This window comes from Emydura macquarii, unplaced genomic scaffold (assembly GCF_026122565.2).
Source record: "Emydura macquarii macquarii isolate MOO-44397 ecotype Brisbane River unplaced genomic scaffold, CSIRO-AGI_Emac_v2 contig_3240, whole genome shotgun sequence".
NCBI lineage: Eukaryota > Metazoa > Chordata > Testudines > Chelidae > Emydura > Emydura macquarii.
In genome coordinates, this window is record NW_027133377.1 from 2,136,446 (window position 1) to 2,156,106 (window position 19,661).

General features: G+C 38.9%; 1 protein-coding gene across 3 annotated transcripts in view; it reads right to left on the reverse strand.

Annotated features, from left to right (window-relative positions):
- Window positions 1–19,661, reverse strand: part of SPON1 (spondin 1) — a 678,179-nt gene that overhangs the window by 561,597 nt on the left and 96,921 nt on the right. For 2 of the 3 annotated variants that reach the window (XM_067532125.1, XM_067532124.1), the window contains exons 3-4: window positions 10,617–10,679; window positions 4,806–4,897 (exon numbers count right to left, since the gene is read on the reverse strand). The gene's annotated coding sequence lies outside the window, so the exon portion shown is untranslated. The remainder of the gene's footprint in view (window positions 1–4,805; window positions 4,898–10,616; window positions 10,680–19,661) is intronic. The other variant, XM_067532126.1, reaches the window with a different exon arrangement.

Genomic DNA, 19,661 nt, shown 5'->3' on the forward strand with positions numbered 1-19,661 from the left:
TCTGTTTAAGGTTTCACAGTCAACCATGTTTCAGTTCTAAAATCTTGAACCCATCAAAGGCAGGGGCCTTTCTTTTTGAGCATTAAATTCAAATTCTATTTTACTTCACACAATCTATTCTGATCTCAAGTTGTCTGAGAGATTTCATATAGCAGCGATTCAGCAGGTATCAGGCTGCAACCCTTCCGGTAACCACAAGCACATCTTTTTAAAAAATCATCTTAAATGTACTGCAGCTGGGTAGTCTCAGCTCAGGATTAATGTTGTTTTAAAAGCAAGGGCATCATTTCTGCCAGCAGAGGAGAAAATTTGCTCTCTATTTTGAGCTTCAGATAAATCTCAAGAGCGGCTGAAGGCATTCAAGTCATCAAATGAGAACAGATACAGTACTTGCATAATACCTATTAGAATATGGCTAGCAGAGCCTATTTAGGTCACAAGGATGGTTCTTCACACAGTGAGTGAGCACACAGTTTGGTCAGATTTTTATGCCTATAAATCCCAAAAACGGTTATTTTGCTGGGTCAATTCCCAGTGTCATCTTGGGCAGCAGCAAACCATTTTCTGAGAAACGATAGCCTGGAGGCACAGTGCTTTTTTCCAGTAATGGGCAAAACTCAAAAGTTTCAGAAACTGAGTGAAATTCACGTAAGCACCCAAAAGTTCAGGTGTTTATTCTATCAGGCTAACCCATTAAAGAGGATCCAATAAGTTCAGAGAACCTTTGCAAAAGAAATCTTGGACCTTCCCGAAACATTTCAGAATCTCAGAATCTTTTATTATTACTATTTGTTTCATGCTATAATATCACTCAAGAGTCCTGAACCAAGATTGTATGGACAAATAGTAAGAGGTAGCTCCCACCGCAAAGTATCTACTTTCTAAGCAGACAAGGCACACAAAAAATTATCCCCATTTTATAAATGAGGAACTGAGGTACAGAGATATTGAGTTATTCTCTCTTTTGAATGTTGCCTATCAATCAGAGCAATCTAACATCCTTAAACAGTGAAAAATTGAGTGAGAACAGGATTAACATTTTAAACGTTATTTTGATCTTTTCACTTAACTGTCAGTACCTACTCAATGAAACTGGTTTAAGTGGGATCAGAATTAAATTTTCTTTTCTGTATAATTAATTGTAACGACATTGTCTTCAAGGAAAATGTTCTCTCCAAATAATATTCTCAAAAATAGGACTACAAGCACTACTTCGGTACTTTCAGTAGGACTGGTGTTAGAATCACAAGGTTAGAAGGGACTGCAAGGGTCATCTAGTCTAATTCCCTGCCAAGATGCAGGATTTGTTGTGTTTAAACTATCCAGACAGATGGTTATCCAGACTCTTTTTGAAAATCTCCAGTGAAGGAAATTCCATCACTTCCATTGTCCTACTGGTCTTACGGTTAGGAAGCTTTTCCTGAGATTTCATGTAAGGGTATGTCTATATTGACGGTGGTACTGTCAGAACCACCAGATCAGTTATGCAGGTTTGACTGAGTGAAACTGGAGACCTAGGTCATTGTTTTTCCTTTCCTGATTGGTTCCTCTTTTGATCTCATCCTATAGCAAGTAATTCACCATAAACAAATACAGAGGCACAATATGTTAATAAAAATAAGATATTTCCTAGTCTATCATAGCTACTTTTTCATTCAAATAATATGTGAAATCCAGGAGACATGGACTATTGAGCCAGTAAGGCCTTTTGATATGAACAACATCATATCTCTAATGTTATGTCACTTATTAAATTAAGAACTATTAGTTGTTTAAAAAATTTTGCTGTATAATTCTTATAATTTTGTTTTTTAAAGCATTTAATTAAACCTTACATAACCTCTAATTATTTTGTTCTTTATCATAACTAGGCTTGGAATCATTAGACTTTTATCAGTAAATGTCAGTAAACATCAATTCCACCATATACACACAAACTGAAAAAAAAGATTTCTATCAATTGAAATTTACAAGTAGGCAAAGTAATTAAAATATTACTTGAGAATTTAGCTTGATTTAGGAATATTTACTTTGTATATTTTGACATATGGATTTTGATAGTTTGTTTTTTTAATGTTTATAAAGCTTTACATTTTTTAATCTCAATATCTATCCTCATTAATGATGGTCTTTCCTCCTCATTGTCTGACCCCACAAGTGTGAAAATTTTAAGATAAAAAACGTCAGACCCATAATTCTGCACAATAGAAATTTTAAAATTGATAAAAATGTTAAAATGTTTTAAAATCAACATTGATACTAGCCATCAAAATTATAAAACAATAAAAATCTAATTCTGCCACGCCTAATCATAAACCAATAAAAGACAGTTGGCATGTTCTACTGTCAGGAGAAGTCTTGAAGTCCTTCAGCACCTCTTTGCTTCTAAAACAACACACAAAAAATCCACCTAAATTAAGATTCCTTGGCGAACAGAAAAATCTATCCCAATAAGCAAATACATTCAAATATACAGTTTTCCTAGTTCACCTGCTTTCAGTACCTAGAAAGAGCTTAAGGAGAGCCAACAAAGAATTAAATGTGAAGTGGAGAAAATGACACAATCAAGAAATTAACATGAAAGTGGAATACTAGTTTAGTTAAAGGGTTTGGTCCCACTGAAGACTATTAAGCTAGAATGGGAGCAGAATCAGGTTGAAAATGAGGTCACATGGAACCAGTTGCCAGTCTTCACTGATGCCAAGCATGAGATAGGGAATATGTTGAGAAAGCTACAGTGAACCACAGACACTGGATTTAAAGCATGCTGGGTTATTTGCCGTTCAGTTTTACTGAGCCAGCCCTGACCCAATCATAAATAAGATTCCTCAGTAAGGAAAAATGCATTTAAAACTTATGGATTGAAACACTCTAGTAAGTGTTTGCTTTCAAAAAAAGTTTGATAATAATTTAACTCTATGGTGGCCTTTTCTCCAATTATTTTGCAGTCAGAAGAGTCGGGGTTTTCAAATGCCCGTTGTTATGGTGCCACAGGATTCATGTTCAGAGGGTTCATTTTATTGTGCTGTAGCTTTGAATCTTTCAACTGACATTACAGGCCGCTCGGTCAGTCAGCATCGGAACTCATAACATCTATCGTATCCGAAGCAGCTGCTAGATGGAAAGTCTTCATACTTTCCTATAAAAATGTCAATCATTTGACACTCAGTATTCAGACTTACTCAATGGATGCTAACAACATTCCCAGTTGTGTTGCTCTACCCTGTTTTCTGAATAAATGCCAGCAAGGCATTCAAGCAAAATCTTGAAATGTTTGACAGCAGTTTATTAAGGAAAACTTCTTTGGTCAGAAACCAGTAGTACACCAAAGGCTCTTCCTTTCCTCCTGTTTGGTTGGATTTACCCACAGAATAAAGATGAGGTTACAGGACTTTCCTGAAAATTACACAAGGGGCATTGTGAACTTGAAAATGATGTCTTCTATTATTTTCCCCTTAGTTATGATACCCATGCATCTTAGGCACCTGCCTTCCATGATAAGATGACTGGCTCTGTGAATGTGGGGAAAGCGGTGGTCGTGATATACCTTGACTTTAACAAAGCTTTTGATACGGTCTCCCACAGTATTCTTATCAGCAAATGAAAGAAGTATGGGTTGGATGAATGGATTATAAATGGCTAGAAAGCTGGCTAGATCATCAGACTCAACGGGTAGTGACCAAGGGCTTGATGTCTATAGTTGGCAGCCAGTAATAAGTGGAGTGCCCCAGGGGTCGGTCCTGGGGCCGGTTTTGTTCAACATCTTCATTAATGATCTGCAAGATGGGGTAGATTGCACCCTCAGCAAGTTTGCGGATGACACTAAGCTGGAGGGAGTGGTAGATTCACTGGAAGATAGGGATAAGATACAGAGTGACTTAGAGAAATTAGAGGATTGGGCCAAAAGAAATCTGATGAGGTTCAACAAGGACAAGTGCAGAGTCCTGCACTTAGGACAGAAGAATCCCATGCACTGGTACAGACTGGGGACCGATGGGCTAGGCAGCAGTTTGGCAAAAAAGGACGTGGGGGGTTACAGTGGAGAAGAAGCTTGAAATGAGTCAACAGTGTTTCTTTATTGCCAAGAAGGCTAACAGCACATTGGACTGCATTAGTAAGAGCATTGCCAGCAGTTCAAGGGAAGTGATTATTCCTCTCCATTCAGCACTGGTGTGGCCTCATTTGGAGTACTGTGTTCAGTTTTTGCCCCCCCCCCCCCCCCCAGAAAGGTTGTGGACAAATTGGAGAGAGTCCAATGGAGGGCAACAAATATTATTAGAGGCTGGGGCACATGACTTATGAGGAGAGGCTGAGGGAACTAGACTTGTTTAATCTGCAGAAGAGAAAAATGAGGGGAGATTTGATAGCATCCTTTAACTACCTGAAAGGGGGTTCCAGAGAGGATGGAACTAGGCTGTTTCAGTGGTAGTAGATGACAGAAGTAGCAGCAATGGTCTCAAGTTGCAGTGGAGGAGGTCTAGGTTGGATATTAGGAAAACCTTTTTCACTAGGAGGGTGGTGAAGCACTGGACTGGGTTACCTATTTCCATCCTTAGAGGTTTTTAATGTGTGGCATGACAAAGCCCTGGCTGGGATGGTTTAGGGGTTGGTCCTGCTTTGAGCAGGGGGTTGGATTAGATGACCTCCTGAGGTGCCTTCCAACCCTAATCTTCTATGATTCTCAGTAAAATCTGCTTTTGGATCAGGTTTGTAATTTTGCAGTTTTATGAATCTAGCTATTTCATTCACTACTTCCTGAGAGGATTGAATGAGTTTGTCTATACATTATGGTCCTTGCTACTCACATGCATCTCCTTGGTGACATGGCCTTATTCGTGGACTGTTCTGAGAGTCACGTTTTCTTTCTCATCCTCTCTTGTCTAAGAACTGCTCCAATCTGTGCATAATAAACAAGAATGGGGCTAAAGATATCCCACTATTTCATTTTATCACTGTTAATGGCATTTTTATTATTGTGGCCTTGGGGGAGGACAGCAATAGCATTTTTGGGGTAAGGACGAGGCAATATTCTTTGGCACTAGGGGCCACAACAGCATTTTTAATCCCTTTCTGCTCACAACAGTAGCTCCAACCTGCCAACCGAGTTTCTTTGAGAGGGAATTTCCTGTTATTCTCCCCCTATCCTGTGACAATGGTAGAGAGGGACTACCCAACTTCGGAAGAGGAGGAGGAAATTCCTGCCCCTCATAGTAGAGGTGTTTCAGGCCTGAATGTTTCCTTATTATCCACAATATCCCTCTTGTCTTTCTGGGGAAGCCCTTCAAGATGGCAGCAGCCCAGGCTTAAAAGTTATGCACCAGATATACGTTTTCAGGCTCTTGTTTAGCAGGGTCTTTAAGTGGCCAAGACCCACACATTTCAGAGCAAAACAGAAAAAATTAACAAACAGAGAACCTGTTCAATAAATAGGGATTCTAAATGTGCATTGTTTTTAAAAGTACATTTAAACTACTTGTGATTCTTTAACTGAGATCAATACTGGCAAAAGGTCCTTTATTGGATTCAAGAAACTGGAGAAAAGAGTAGTTATCCATACACACAGTGTGATGAAAACTGCTTTAGGTACATAAACCTCCACCAGATGATACCTCTCATCTTACCAGCACCCCAACATGGGACACAATGTGTGCCAGACACCCAAAATGAGGGACATAAATTATTCATGGTAGAAACCTCAAAATTCTGTAGGATTCTTTTCTTATGTATAACTACTCCTATGACTTCATTTTGATTCTTTATTTCTGATGGAAATAATCAACAATAGAAGTGAGGAGATGCCAAACTTCATGTGGAACATAGGGAACTGTGGGACTAAAGTGAGAAACATCTCTCTGTTTCTCCTTGACTTGATTGAAGTGATCTCATACTTTCAAATTTGCTAATTTAAATTCAGTTCCGTTTGAAACAAGAGGTGAAATTTCAGATTACTCTTATTTTGAACAATCTGCCCTCCCCCTCTCTCCCTGGGCTCTGTAAAGATTAGGTTGATTTATTTATTATAATCAAAGATAAAAATAAAAAGGCTGCCTTTGACATTGGGACTTTTCTACTGCAAAACAGCAACAGTGGGAGCCACACGATTAGATGAAAATATAGAAGTAAAGTATATAACAACAGTTCTGTGATCATAATATATGCATGGCAAGCTGCTCCTATGCATCTGTTATAAAGCACTTTTTAAAATAATTACTATGTTTATACGGATCATTTACATATTAACACTTTTTTACTCCTCTATATGTAAACAAGACTTCTTAACTATTTTAAGCCAACTTTTGTATGTGGGTTGATAACCTTTGAATAAATCCATGAAGAATGGGTTTGTAATGGAAAGGTTTCTGACCTTTCATGATGGCACTGCAAACTAGCAGGCACCATTATCAGATGGCAAATGAAAAAAAGGCAAACTCGTCACCCAAAACTTCAGGCCCCTCATGTCAGCTGCTATGCATTTAATAAGACTTTCAAAGACTTTTAACATCAAAGAATGGCATTCAACTGAGCTTCATAAAAAGGCATTAATAAAAAAAACACAATCTTTAGCTGCTGGGATTATCTTGAATAAATTTTATGCTCAATAATGCATTTAAATAGGCCAGCATGCATCTTTGTATGAAAAACTTGAGTTTTATGGAAGTAAATTGTGAAATCATTTTCTTGACTAATTACAGTCATATTGAAAATATATTTGTTTCCAGGAACACAAACAGTGTTCATTAATACTGAGAAACAAGTTACTCAATAACGAGACTTGACCAGGAAAAAGTCAAATATTTATATACACAGTGAAACAGTATTATATACATTCTTTAGATAACTATATCCAAGCAAGAGGAGACTTCCTTTAAGAGGTGTATCTTGTAAGTATGGCATCCAATATTGTCATCCTTATAAAAGTCTATGGACTTTTCTGGGCCTCTTGCTTGTTTGCGTAAGGATTCCCTAAATCTATTTGTTTCCTATTTTTCCTGAATATACAAGAATAAATATGAAGAGGTTTTAAAGATCTCTTTTGTGACTTATTCGTATTTGTGTCTGATAGTAAAACTGGTAGATACAAAAGATCGAACATATACATTGCTTGTGCAAGAAATATGAACAATGATGACAGAGTTGGATTCACTCAGATTATTCATAGCCACAACTGCTTTTGCTTGTGGCTTGTTTTGTTTCATTAACTTTATTGCTAGTTTTCTGAGTGTAGGATGGGATTACTTAAAGATGGTAGAACAGCACCACACTTAAGACAAAGTGATTCACTTAACCATACATACTGCTAACCTGGATTGACTTTCAACCAGTAAACCAGAGCTGAATGGCTCTCTGTAGTCCTGAATTTCTTCATTCACCCAATTGTGTCTCAAGAAATTAATGCTTTAAACATACAAATTTTATCACACAGTCACCACGTTTAATGCACATATGTCATGTAAGTATTTAACCTATTTTAATGTTTGTGCAGGTCTGGGAAAACACAGAAGCATAATTCAAGGAGGAGAGAAAAAAGAAAAGCAAAAACAACTTTAACATCTGCCTGGATTCATAAAAACATCATCCATGCTCAACAGCAACAAGCATATTCTCTAAGATATTATGAATCCATAAACTGGAAACAACTGCTTCTGTACAATTCAGCCATCCGCTCCTGCCTGAGCTTAAGATGACTTTCCTTTCACTGAATTTATTGCCAATTTATACAGTTCTCACACAGGCCCTATTTGCAGAATGTTAATGCTCTTTCAAATCCCATAGTCTCAAAACAGAGTTCTGTCTTGTTGATAACAAAATTCAGAAACTGAAAATAAGATAGAAATAAATAATATTTCCAACAAATTATTTGCTACAATCTGAAGTTAGGTTACTATTCTACAATACCAATGAAATCCTCAAATGCAAATCCAAATCCTAATAAAATGCAAAAGCTATTGGAAATTTAATATTAAGGCAAAGAAATAAAACACTCAAAGTCCAAACATTTCAAAATTCAACGAGGCCAAATCCTCACCTTTTGCTCAGGCAGAGTAAAGTGGCTGAAATCCTCCCTTAAAAGGGAAACCAGAGATTCCTCTATCCTGGTGGCATTAAGATACATAACAGGCTCTACATCTTTCCCTCTAGACACCACTCTTACAATACAGTGGGTGTTTCTGGTCCAGGAAGGGGCATGTCTGGAGATCAGGGCACTTCAGCTAGCTGAAGCACCCTTTAAGCCAGCGTAACTTAAAACAGCCATTATACTACTTCAGTTACATCAGGGCCATTTTGGCACTAGCAGCCCCAGCAATGGGGGAGAAAAAATGTGGCTCAGAGCTTTGTCCAGCTGAGGGTCTGAACAAGGTTTCTCCAGCAATGTTACCTCTCTGTATATTTTACCATATATACAGTAGATTAAATATACAGTAATACTTTAAGAATAGAAACTATTCCATATGTGTGACATGGCCAGGTTCATATTGCAGTGGGAACATTAATGTGGACAGTTAGGACTTTTCTTGGCTTCTCTGACTTGAGATTTCACATGCTCATGGTCATTTGGAATATGTCTACACTGCAGTTGCGAGTGTGCTTCCTAATTCAGGTAGACAGACATGCACTAGCTCTGCTCTGCTCAAGCTGGCACACTAAAAATAGCAGCATGGCCAGGGCTAGCATGGATGGTGGCTTGGAGTAGCCATGCGAGTATAAACCTGCCTGGACCCCTGGGTATATACTCAGGCTGTTAGCCCAAGTCGCTGCCAGGTATAAAGCTATTTTAGTCTGCCTACCTGAGCCAGGAAGCACATCCCAGCTGCAGCGTAGGTGTACCCTTTGAGACAAAGAAAAAACAAACTCCTTTACTTTGCCTACTAAACAGCAGCAGTCTGCAAAAGAAACCGTACAAGAACAATATAGTCAAGCTATGAAACTGTAGGGACCATATACGGTAAATTATCCTTCTTCTGTTAAGTAGCATAGAAGTCCACACGTGCTGCACACTTCACAGTGTATGCTTGTCTGCTCTGAGGCAAATTGAGCCCTGATGCCCACATCTACAGAGGTCCCCGAGGCAACCATTCCACTGCACAAGATAAGGGACATGATTCTGACCATCCCTTCACAATGACGCATTAGGAGCATGCAGTGCTATAGACAAACCCTGTCTAGTGCAGCTGGAGCTGCTTGGTAAAACTATCAGCCCTGTCTTTGCCTGTGTTTCCCAATGTTGAAAAAATGTATGCCTTCCTCAATGCATGACAGTCTGGGCCTTCTCCCCCCTGGAACACACTACATAAGGGGATGATGATTTTGCTCTATAACTGCTCACTGTGCTCCCTATGGTACTTTCAAGAGGCCATACCTATATGAATATAAAATCAAATAAAGTTACTTCATGTTATTGAAGACCATTTCCAGAAAAAGACATTTAAAACATTCATCCATTTTTGGACACCTGCAGAAATAAAATACAACCTACCACAAGGATGGCAGCTGTCCAAACTCTAGCTTTGGCCAGTTGGGTTATTCCTGCGCTGATTTTCACTCATATCCATTTTGTCTGAATTACTGCAGTTGTTGTTAGACTGTACCCCCCACATATACACTTAAAATTCCAATTTAAGGCTACTGGAACTTACATTTACATTATTTGCAGAACTGCATTCCATCATGATGGCATCTGAAGTGAATTCAGAAGGACCCATCGGAAACAGTTGTAAGTGCAAATATTTGGATGAATTATCTAGTCTGATAAAGCAAAGGCTGCTACAAGCAGAATTAATATGAAAGTACATCAGACAATATTTCTAGTGCTTATTGCTAGTATTAATGTGATTTATTGTAGATGTAGTAGGTTAGATTGGGAATAGCAGGTTCACTGAGCTTTGCTTTCTTGTGTTCCGGGAGATTTCAGCAGGCTGAACAGAAACCATCTTCAGCATACCATTATGCAAATGCTTTGTTATTTTCAATTAGTCTGAGTTAACTCTATATAGCGTCTGCTCCCAGGATATAAACTTAGCTTTGAAATGTTTGTTCTTGTTTTTAAATCAACTTTGTTCCTGTTGTTTAATAACAAGAGACATAATTATCAGGCACTTTTCTATCATTTCATTTTAAAGCTATTTGATTTTGATTGAGACAAATAAGCTCCCCAATCACTTTAACAATCTCATCGACCCTTGATGTTATTGTAGTTTTCCTGTTCCTTTTTAGTGTCAATGGCTAAAATGTTGGATTGATTCTTCTTCCATCTAGTAAACAAGTAGCAAAAGAAATGCATGACTAGGGTGGTGGGGGAGGATTAAGAAGCTGAGGAGTAATGTCTTATATACAATGAAAAGTATTAAAGACTGCTAAACGTGCTAGATTCTCTGCAACTTAGGGATGACTGCCTTAACACTACCACAGTCCAATGGAGCTCCAAACACTGCATACTGATTAGAAAGCATGATAGTGAATAAACTCATCAATAAAATAGTCAAATTATTTTAGCCAACAAAAACACAGTGCAGTGCAGAACAGATAAACCACAAAAAGAAGAACAGATCTGTACTTAAAGAGGAGCAGCTGTAGTGGACAGAGCAAAGGGCTGGGGAGTCAGGAGATCTCAGTTTTACCTCGAACTTCGTCACTGACACTAAGTGCCTTGATCAAGAGACTTCTGTAATGCTCAGTGCCATCTGTAAAAACAGGGATAAATAATTCACATTTACTTTTAGAGAGAACGTTGTGACCTATAAGGAAAAGCAGTATATTTATAAGTGATTACTTATGTATATTGCCAAAATTATTTTATGTTAAAATCCTCAAATTCATAATAGACTACAGCATGATTTAGAGATGCTGTGGACATGCCATGCAACCCAAAACTCAGCCAGGTTTACTGAGAGGTTTAAATTCCCTAGACAGCTGATTTATTTTTTTATGTTCTGTTCCTAGAAATTTAAGTGATCAAATTGTGAACTGTAATCTACAAACTCTAATCTCGCAATTAGAGATAAGCCAAAACAAAAAGAAAGAAGGTGAAAATCTAGATTTCAAGACGAAATCTGAGTAATCATCGAGATTTGCAGTCAAATCTCTTCATTCCCCACTACCATCAATCCAAAATTTGGAGATCTAGGATTTGGGTCATGTTTATCTCCGTTCAGTAAAGGAGTTCAACACTTGCCTAAATCCATTCGTATTAAGCAAAAGCATTTGAAATCAGTGGGATTTAAACAGGGATGTGCCTTTGTGCTTTGCTGAACTGGGGCCCATATAAAGAAAGAAGGAAAAGAGGAAGAAATCTAGATGAAGTCATGCTCCTGATAGCTGAAGAACCAGCAATAATACAAAATGATTAGTGTTAAGCACTAGGCAGAAATTGCAAAGAGAGCTATGCTGTTAGTTTTCCTTCACATATGGGTCTCTCTTCCTACATGTGAAGTGACCTGAAGATTGCTCCACCACTCCTCTCTCCTTTTCCTTTTCACGGTGAGAAATAGAGTGATTCTGTGTCTCTACTCTTCTTACTAAGGATGTCTTTTATGGCAATTTGGCCTGAATTCTGTATGTTGGTTTTGTTATTTCTCCAGCTCCTCCTTGGGGGAAGAACTGGAGCTTTTACACTTGACTGAATGACTTGTTTGGACTTCATCACTTAAAAAAAAAACATGAAACAATATTTCCAAATGACTTAAAAACTAAGAGCACAAACAGAGCTTTCCATTTGGACATGATGTCTATTCATGTCAACAATGCTTGAGCAATGCCCGTGTCTATATTTAATTGACAGAGACAATAAGGAATGACAGGAGGCAGGATATTTTGATCGTCTTCCTGCCAGGATTACAGAGTTTGGTTTTCTCAGTTTCCAATCACTTGTTTGTTGTATTTTAAGAGAGACTGGGTTCCTCCTCTCCCAACAGCTTGTATTTGCTTCTTTTGTAGTTTTATTTGTTTCTAACTTTAATTATATTTACCTAGGTTTCAGTTTATATAGGTCTCTTTTATTCTTTTCTTTTCATTATTTATTAGGGTCTCAGTCCTACAAGGGGCTGAACACCTAAGGTCATTTTAAACAGCATAGCTTCTAAGCCTCATTCACTTCCACATTGCAGCAGCAGATTCACAAGCAGAAAGTGAATGACTAATCAATTCTTTCCATGAAGGGCTGCTCTTAATTCCATTCTATGCTGTGTGAATATTCAAGTCCCCACAAATCATTCAAGATTTATAATAAATACTCTGTACTCATCAAACTCATTCCACCCAAGGATTTCAAACCATTTAACAGACATTATTTAAACTAACTCATGTCTCAAGGGTAGCAGTCCTATGTTTGAACCAACACCCCATACTCCCTCATGTGGCATTTGACCAAAGTGTTTGAGTCCCCTCAACTCCCATTGATTTTAAGTGTTCAGCACCTTGCAGAAATGAGATCCTAATAATATTTCTTAAATGTAAAAGGGGTGATATTGTTAAGTTCTAAATCAATACTGGGCCAAATCAAAAGGTATAAATGAGGGCAGAATACAAGCTTATATTACTTTAAAGTGTTTTTATTTTGGTTTTCTGAGTGCTCCCCATACACAGTGAAAATGGCAGTGCTTCAAAGCCCTGATTTAGGAATCATTCAAATCATATACCCCAAGTGAGAGGTAAGCAACTGTAAATAGAAGTATTTTCTTCAGAATTTATAAGAATTTATCCATTTTAAGATTTGTAAATTTATACTACAGTTGCTATGCCTATTTCATGACTTACAAGGTAGGACAGTGCTCTGGATAAAAATGATGTTTAAAATAATTATTTCAAAATAAAAACTTTATGGTTAAGATTTACCAGCAAGTTCTATAAACCAAGGGCAAGAATGACAACAGCTCATCTTGAAAACCAATACAAAGCATACTTCTTGATTTTGTATCATATATTTACACACAAAAATATTTCTTGCTTGTTAAGATTATAAACATTTTATTAAAGAGTTGAACTTGTAATCAGTGAGTTTAATAAATGATTTGGTCGGGCCAGAACAAAATAATTAGGTAAGGAAAACTTGCATCACAAAATCATTAAACGGTACTTTTTAAGTAGATAAAAGCTTTTACTAGTCTTGTGATTTTATTTTTTAATAACTATACCATTAGTTTTCTTCACTGGAAGAAATATCAGACAGCCGAATTATGGGGTCATAAATCCATCAATCTGTTCATAAAGACTCACATACTGAGTTCTAATATGCATTTGCTAATGATTGATTCATACATGGATCTGACTCCTGTTTGCACGCAGCACTGTCTTCCTTCATAGACCTGAACCGCTCTGACAGCTCCCAGTTCCCTCTGCAGCCCCCCACCAGCCCCTCTTCCTTCCCACTCCCTTTTCCCAAAGCTTGCTAACGGCTCCAGCAACTACTCCCTACTACTAATACTCCTTGGCAGTTTCCATCCCCTGAAACACCTCCCACCTGAGGCCTAACATTCCCAGACAGCTCTACCTGCCACTTCCACTGCCCTTCTTCTGAAGCTTGAATCTCTCAAACTTTGGCTACTTCTTCCCTCACACAGGCCTAAATAGCCCTGTTTTCTTTACTGCCTTCTCCACAGGTCCTGAAGCTCCCTGATGGATCAATAGGCTATATGAGGTACTGACAGGCACCGAAGCAAGATGGACATTTCAGCCTCTACCAGTGAAGGGATTAATACTGTTATGGTTTCCATGGTAATTATGTTTATTTCCAACTGGTGGAATAAACCATATTCTTTCAGAATAATATTTTATATTTATATGGGCTTGTATCCCAAAGCACTTTATAAAATATACACACATAATATACCACCTCAGGAACAGAAAGTAGCAGCTCTCTGTTCATCTGACATAACAGTGGTGGGAAAATATTGGCCAAGGACAGTGGGTCAGACAATTGTCAATTCAAAAAGCCCCACAGCATCTTAATATCCATGCAGAGCAGGTAGGACCTCAGTTTTCAAAGTCTCTTCAGAAAGACCCTTCACACAATACACTGCATGGAACACCACTTCACACTGGAAAAGCTGAGTGAGCCCTGCCGCGGGCCTGACTGTGGGACTGGGGTCTCATGGGGAGTTCACTGACTTGAAAGCAATGGGAATTATTTGTAATGTGAGAGGGAGAACTGGGCCCCTGCTTTCACACGGTAGGAGAGAGAGGTTGCAGGTATTACAAACATGAGGTGTGCAATGCGCTACAGCTAGAGATGGAAACGTGAGTTTAAAACTCATGTTTAAAAACCTAAGTGGCTGTGTCTTAGCTGCATCTCCCAACACATTTAAAATGCTCAAAACATGCTGCTAAAACAAGAGATAAGAGGAAATCATTATTATTCAGGACACAATGCTCCTGGGCACAAGGGATTATGCACACTACTCTGCTGGAGAGCTACAGTTCACACATCCTTCAGCATCCTGTTATAAATTTAACTAAAAGTAAAATGCTTTTCTTGCCAATGGAGAGAGAAGTAGGAATGGCTACAGCCTAAATAGTTAAACCAGAAAAGAAGAACACTGCCGTAACTGCACTGTAAAAAATGCCTAGAGTCCTCTGCAGATGACATTCCTTATTGCTTCAGCCTTTTAATGAAAATTTGGGAGACCAAATAGGATTAATTATTGCAGGTGTTCAGAATGAATGCCAGCTAATTAGTCATTAAATGACATAGTGATGAGGAAGTTGCCAAGAAACAACTTTCCTCAGAAGTAAATTTCAAAAGATAACTAGTTGCCTTGTATCTGTCATATTTATTTTAAAATTCTGCTATCACATGAGAGAGTGAAGATTGCCCTGTAAGTTATTCAGACAAAATACCATGTAATGAACATGAAATGCCCTCCCATTGCCTAGAGTGAGATATATGTGGACACCCACCAATATCAGGTTTAAGGAACCTTGATGTCCTCAAGATATTTCTGGCCAATAAGGGCCATCTGATTTTGAAAGGCTTCTGTCTTGTGTTTTATAGTTCAAGTATGTCATTCTCTATCCTGCTGGAGAATTCATAGATCTTTGAGTTGCCTGTGCAGTTAAACTCAGCAGCACTCAGTTGTTACCTATAACATTTACCTCTTGATTCTAATACTTTTACTGCAAACATAACACCAGGTGCGTGTACACACACACACAAACACACAGTAAATACTTTAGTTTTTGAAAGAATCTGTGTCTTCAGGCTGGTTTTTGGATGGCACCTTTGGAGAGCAGTAAGGACTGCCACCTCACATTCCATAGTGAGGATCTTCTGGATAGGACAGGGATGCCACCTGCCACTACCGCTGACTGAAGCTTACTGTGGATTGGAGCATCTCAATATTTCCTGTCCTGACATTTTTGTATGAGGGTCAGGTGACAGGCAAAATGATTGTCTCCTTCAGATAACCCTTGGTTTCAACTGAGAAAGCCTCCTGAGACCTCCTTGCTGGCAGTAGTGGTCATGACATAATCCAGATTTTAGGACATCTGTGGTGCCATATTACATAACGTAGCAAAAAATATCACATTCATGTGCTTGCGTGCACTCTCTCTTCCTGTCTGCTGCTGCTGGCACCTCTGTGCTACTGAAGAAGTGCCACCTCTGATAACAGCTGTTTCTCTCCCTATCTTCTGACAGTTATCTGCTTGCATCTCAGCAGACGTGGGAGGCAGGGGAAATGCCTTGCACTCCCCAGAACTGAAAGGCAATTAATCGGTGTTGTAAAATAGATGCTATAGAAGCAATGGCTGATATATGTATCCTGTACCACAAGGAACTCTGTGGCCTGGATAGGATATTTTGGCCAAACACAGCCCAGAAAGGGAAATGGAGAAAAACCTAAGAGAAGGAGACCTTAAAGGGAGGAGAAGGGGAGGGAAAAGCAGTCAGAAGAGTGAAAAGATGCAGAAAGGGTAGCAAAGAGGAATCTGGAGGGAAAACAGTGTGCTTGTTCTGGGGTGTCCCAAATGGGGAATGTGAGAGAGTAAGGAGATGGAGGAAAAGAAGTAGAAAATGGAGGGGGAAAGACAATGGGGCACAAAGGATAATATGGGGAGAGGAGAGAGGAGTAAGGAAGGACCTAGGAAACAGGGAAAGAGATGGGGAGAGAATGGACTCGGGAAGAGAAAGCAAAATAATAAAAGAACAAGGAAAAACCAGACAAACATGAAAAGTGAAACAGAAAAGGAGAAAGAATGGAAGAAGGAAACAAAGTTATGGAAAAGAAAGGCAAAAAGGGGACCCTGCACAGCTTCAGACAAAGTATATGTATATTTGATTCATATTAATTGAATCCTCTGTACTAGGGTCCAGTTGTCAAAATAAGATTAATTTAGACAATTTGAGTGTTCCCAACATTTTTTTTTTCTAGTAGGGCCAGAGGTGGCAAAAAAATTCTCCACTCCACCTAAGACCAGTCTTGTTTGTCTGCCTCTGCTGGTTATTCTGAACGACTACACTTATTATTGCCACCCTATTCTGCCTGTGTAACTGATATGCAGGGCTGTGTTGATAAGGCATCACAATTTATAGCTTTGGTGATTACTGAATTGAAGTACTCTACAAAATGTACTGTCCACTTAATGATAACAGAATAGGTATTCCACATTCCGTCATATGGGACACCACGCTAAGGAAAAATGCCCTCTCTCCTTGGTAATTCAAATAAACCACAGAACAAAATCACCACTGGGGTAAGTAGTCACAACTTTGTTAAAATCACTGGACTGTGCCCACATACTGCACCATGCTTCTTTCCTGTCCTCAATTCCACACCAAAAGTAAACAGCCGTCACCACAGAATGAAAATATAATCCCAACAGGAATTAACCTCAAAATAAGGCAGTCATATTTTAGTCACCATAAACCTTTCAGCATAAAACATTCCACAAGATATGTTTAGTTACAAAACCCCTGCTGGAATAAGGCTCAGTTTCTTTAAATAATCGGTGATCCAAGCTGCCTAGTTAGGTAGCAGAGGGAGCCTGCTCCTTCATTGACTTCCTGTCCATTACTCTCTTGGATTCCTCCTGCACATTCTTCTCAAAGGTCTGACTAGCTGCATGAACTTGTGTCCTCATCTTATAAGAGGCCTTTCTTGACAGCCTTTTTTTTAATTTGATGAGTCATGAAAAGCAGGATTCTCTCTGCTATTCATTCTGTCTTTTTCACAATGTTACTGTAGATTTCAGAAGAGTGGGAGTACTACTAGTGTAGTAACAGAACTGATCTACTGCTCTCTCCTCTCTGTTCCAGTGGGAAGTAGGTTCCATGGATGGGACTGGCCCCTGGAACCAATGGGACTCCAGGGGTCAACAGTCTTGTGGACTACTCCTGAATCTCAAAAGGCAAGCACCTCCTGCTGTAGTATCTCTGGGATTTCTCTGCTAGGCATTCAGCAGACTCTCTCCTGTGCTCCACCCAGCTGTGTATTGGAATCGGGAACTATGTTTAGGCACTCTGAATGTGCTGATTTGAGAACCCACTACTGCGAACACAGAGCTTTGCTCATGCAAGTACTGTAGTTTCACTGAATTTTGATTTACTTCTGTAGAACTTCCTCATGACAGTAAGTTCTGCACAATGTACATGTTGGCCCTTCATCCTGACATCAGTGGTTGGTTTTTCTCCCGGATGACTCAATGGTCAGGTGGATGGGGATTTTGAGACAATCATGAACTGTAATTATTGAGCACTCCAGGAGTAGGCCATATACTTCTCCTTCAGAGAATAACCTTCCCAAAACCAATAGTGGGAAAGATGCTAACCGCCATATGCTTGCAGCAAGTAAAAAGTGTGATGTGGAAACTTCTTTTACCCTCCATCACTCCATCTTCTGCAGGTTCATGCTGGGACCCGGCCATTCTTATTAAATGCACTACAAAAACAGAGAGGCAGGAAGGAACCAGTCAGGATGTATGGCAGCTGCTATTACAAAGGTTGTGGCTTTCAAAGGACATGGAATGCTGGATAGAAGGAATGTCACAGCAAGATGAAAGAGGCTGTGAATGGCTGGGTCAGAAGAGGTCAATACACATAGCAGGCTAAAGCTGCCTCTGATGAATGGCTGAGGTTTCCCATTGAGGATTGGTTGACGTAAATCACACCTTAAGCTTGATTCTGGAGTGAACTGCATTAAGCCACAAAGTATTTGTTCTTTGGGACTTTGGAGAATAAAGGAAACTGGCCAGGGATGGTACTTTATGCAGGATATAAAACAGCATGACCAAAATAAAAATAAAACCAGAAAAGAAAAATAACTAACTAGAAAGGCTTCTTAAAGGGACAGGACTGGTTGAGAAAGATGACTGCTGCCTGAGAAGTCTAAATGAGGTAACCGAGCTTATCCCATCCCAAAACTCTGTGTAACAACTTATTTAGTTTGTTTGCAGGTGCAGTACTGGGCCTAGAGACAATGACCCAGATCCTTGGCTTGTGTAAATAGGTGTATCTACATCAGAACCCCCTCACCCCACTGCTTTATAACTGCTGAGGATCTGGCCTGGTATGTTTCCTCATAGGGTCCACATACAGTGTAGCATTCTTGTGCTAGAATGCAACTGGTCTCCTGAGACCTGAGACAGAAAGAACCTTAGTATTTGGGGCCTTCTGCAGTACCAGCTAAGTCAAATCGCAACTTACTTTTATATTTAGGAATTAAGGTCCATGATATTCATTAAAAGACCAGATCAACTGGTCCACTGATAAATTCAAGTGTCAGAAAACATATAAGAGCTCCTAAGAGCACATAAGAATCACTACCTCTCCTGCATTTGTAATGAGAGAACATAATAAAGCACATCTAGTAATTGTGTCTCACTCAAGTGGCTGTGACAGGGTATGCATAAAAGTGTATGCATTGCAAGTGGCTGTGACAGGGTATGCATTAAAAAAAGCATGTGTATATTAGTGGAGTGAAAGGGAGTCTGATTTTATTTTTAAAGAGTAATTTTGTTGGCATCTTTCTTCCTTTGGCTTCATTTCTATGTAGATTTTTTGTAACAGAATACTTTATTAAGTATTAACAACAATTGTATATAGAAGATGGAACAATTTTTTTTTTTTAGAATTCAGAGTTATAATTGTATATAATCTAAACAAAGCGTTCTACTTTGCCATTCATCCACAAGGAGTGGAAATATTTAATTCAGAGAGAGATATTATCCCAGAGGAGACATCAAAGGGACAGACTTGAATAGATAAAGGAAAACAATTCCGGTGTGGACAAATAGATTTGTAAACCTCTCAGGGATTAGCAGTGTTACTTTAAGCCCTGTGAGTGATGAGATCACTCAAATATATGGTGTAACTGAGAAAAGAGGAGGGAGGAGGACCAAGGACAGATCCCTGGATTAAACAGAGAGAAAAGAGAAGGACCACCTACCACAGTCAACACTGCAGTAACGATCATAAAAATAAGTCAGTTTCATGATAGCACAGGAAGCACAAGATATCAAGGAAGGGTGTGAATGATGGTGTTAAAAGGACAGAAAAGTCCAGGAGGATGAGGATAGAGTAGAGGCAGTGTTTAAGGAAGACAAAGTCGTGAGTAGCCATTTTATTGAGTTGGAGAATTGATCCTTGTTTGAAGGTCAAACAAGGTGAGAGCAAAAGAGCAGGAAGCTAAGAGTGCAAATAGGACAACAATATAGAAGAAAATGTCACTAATGAT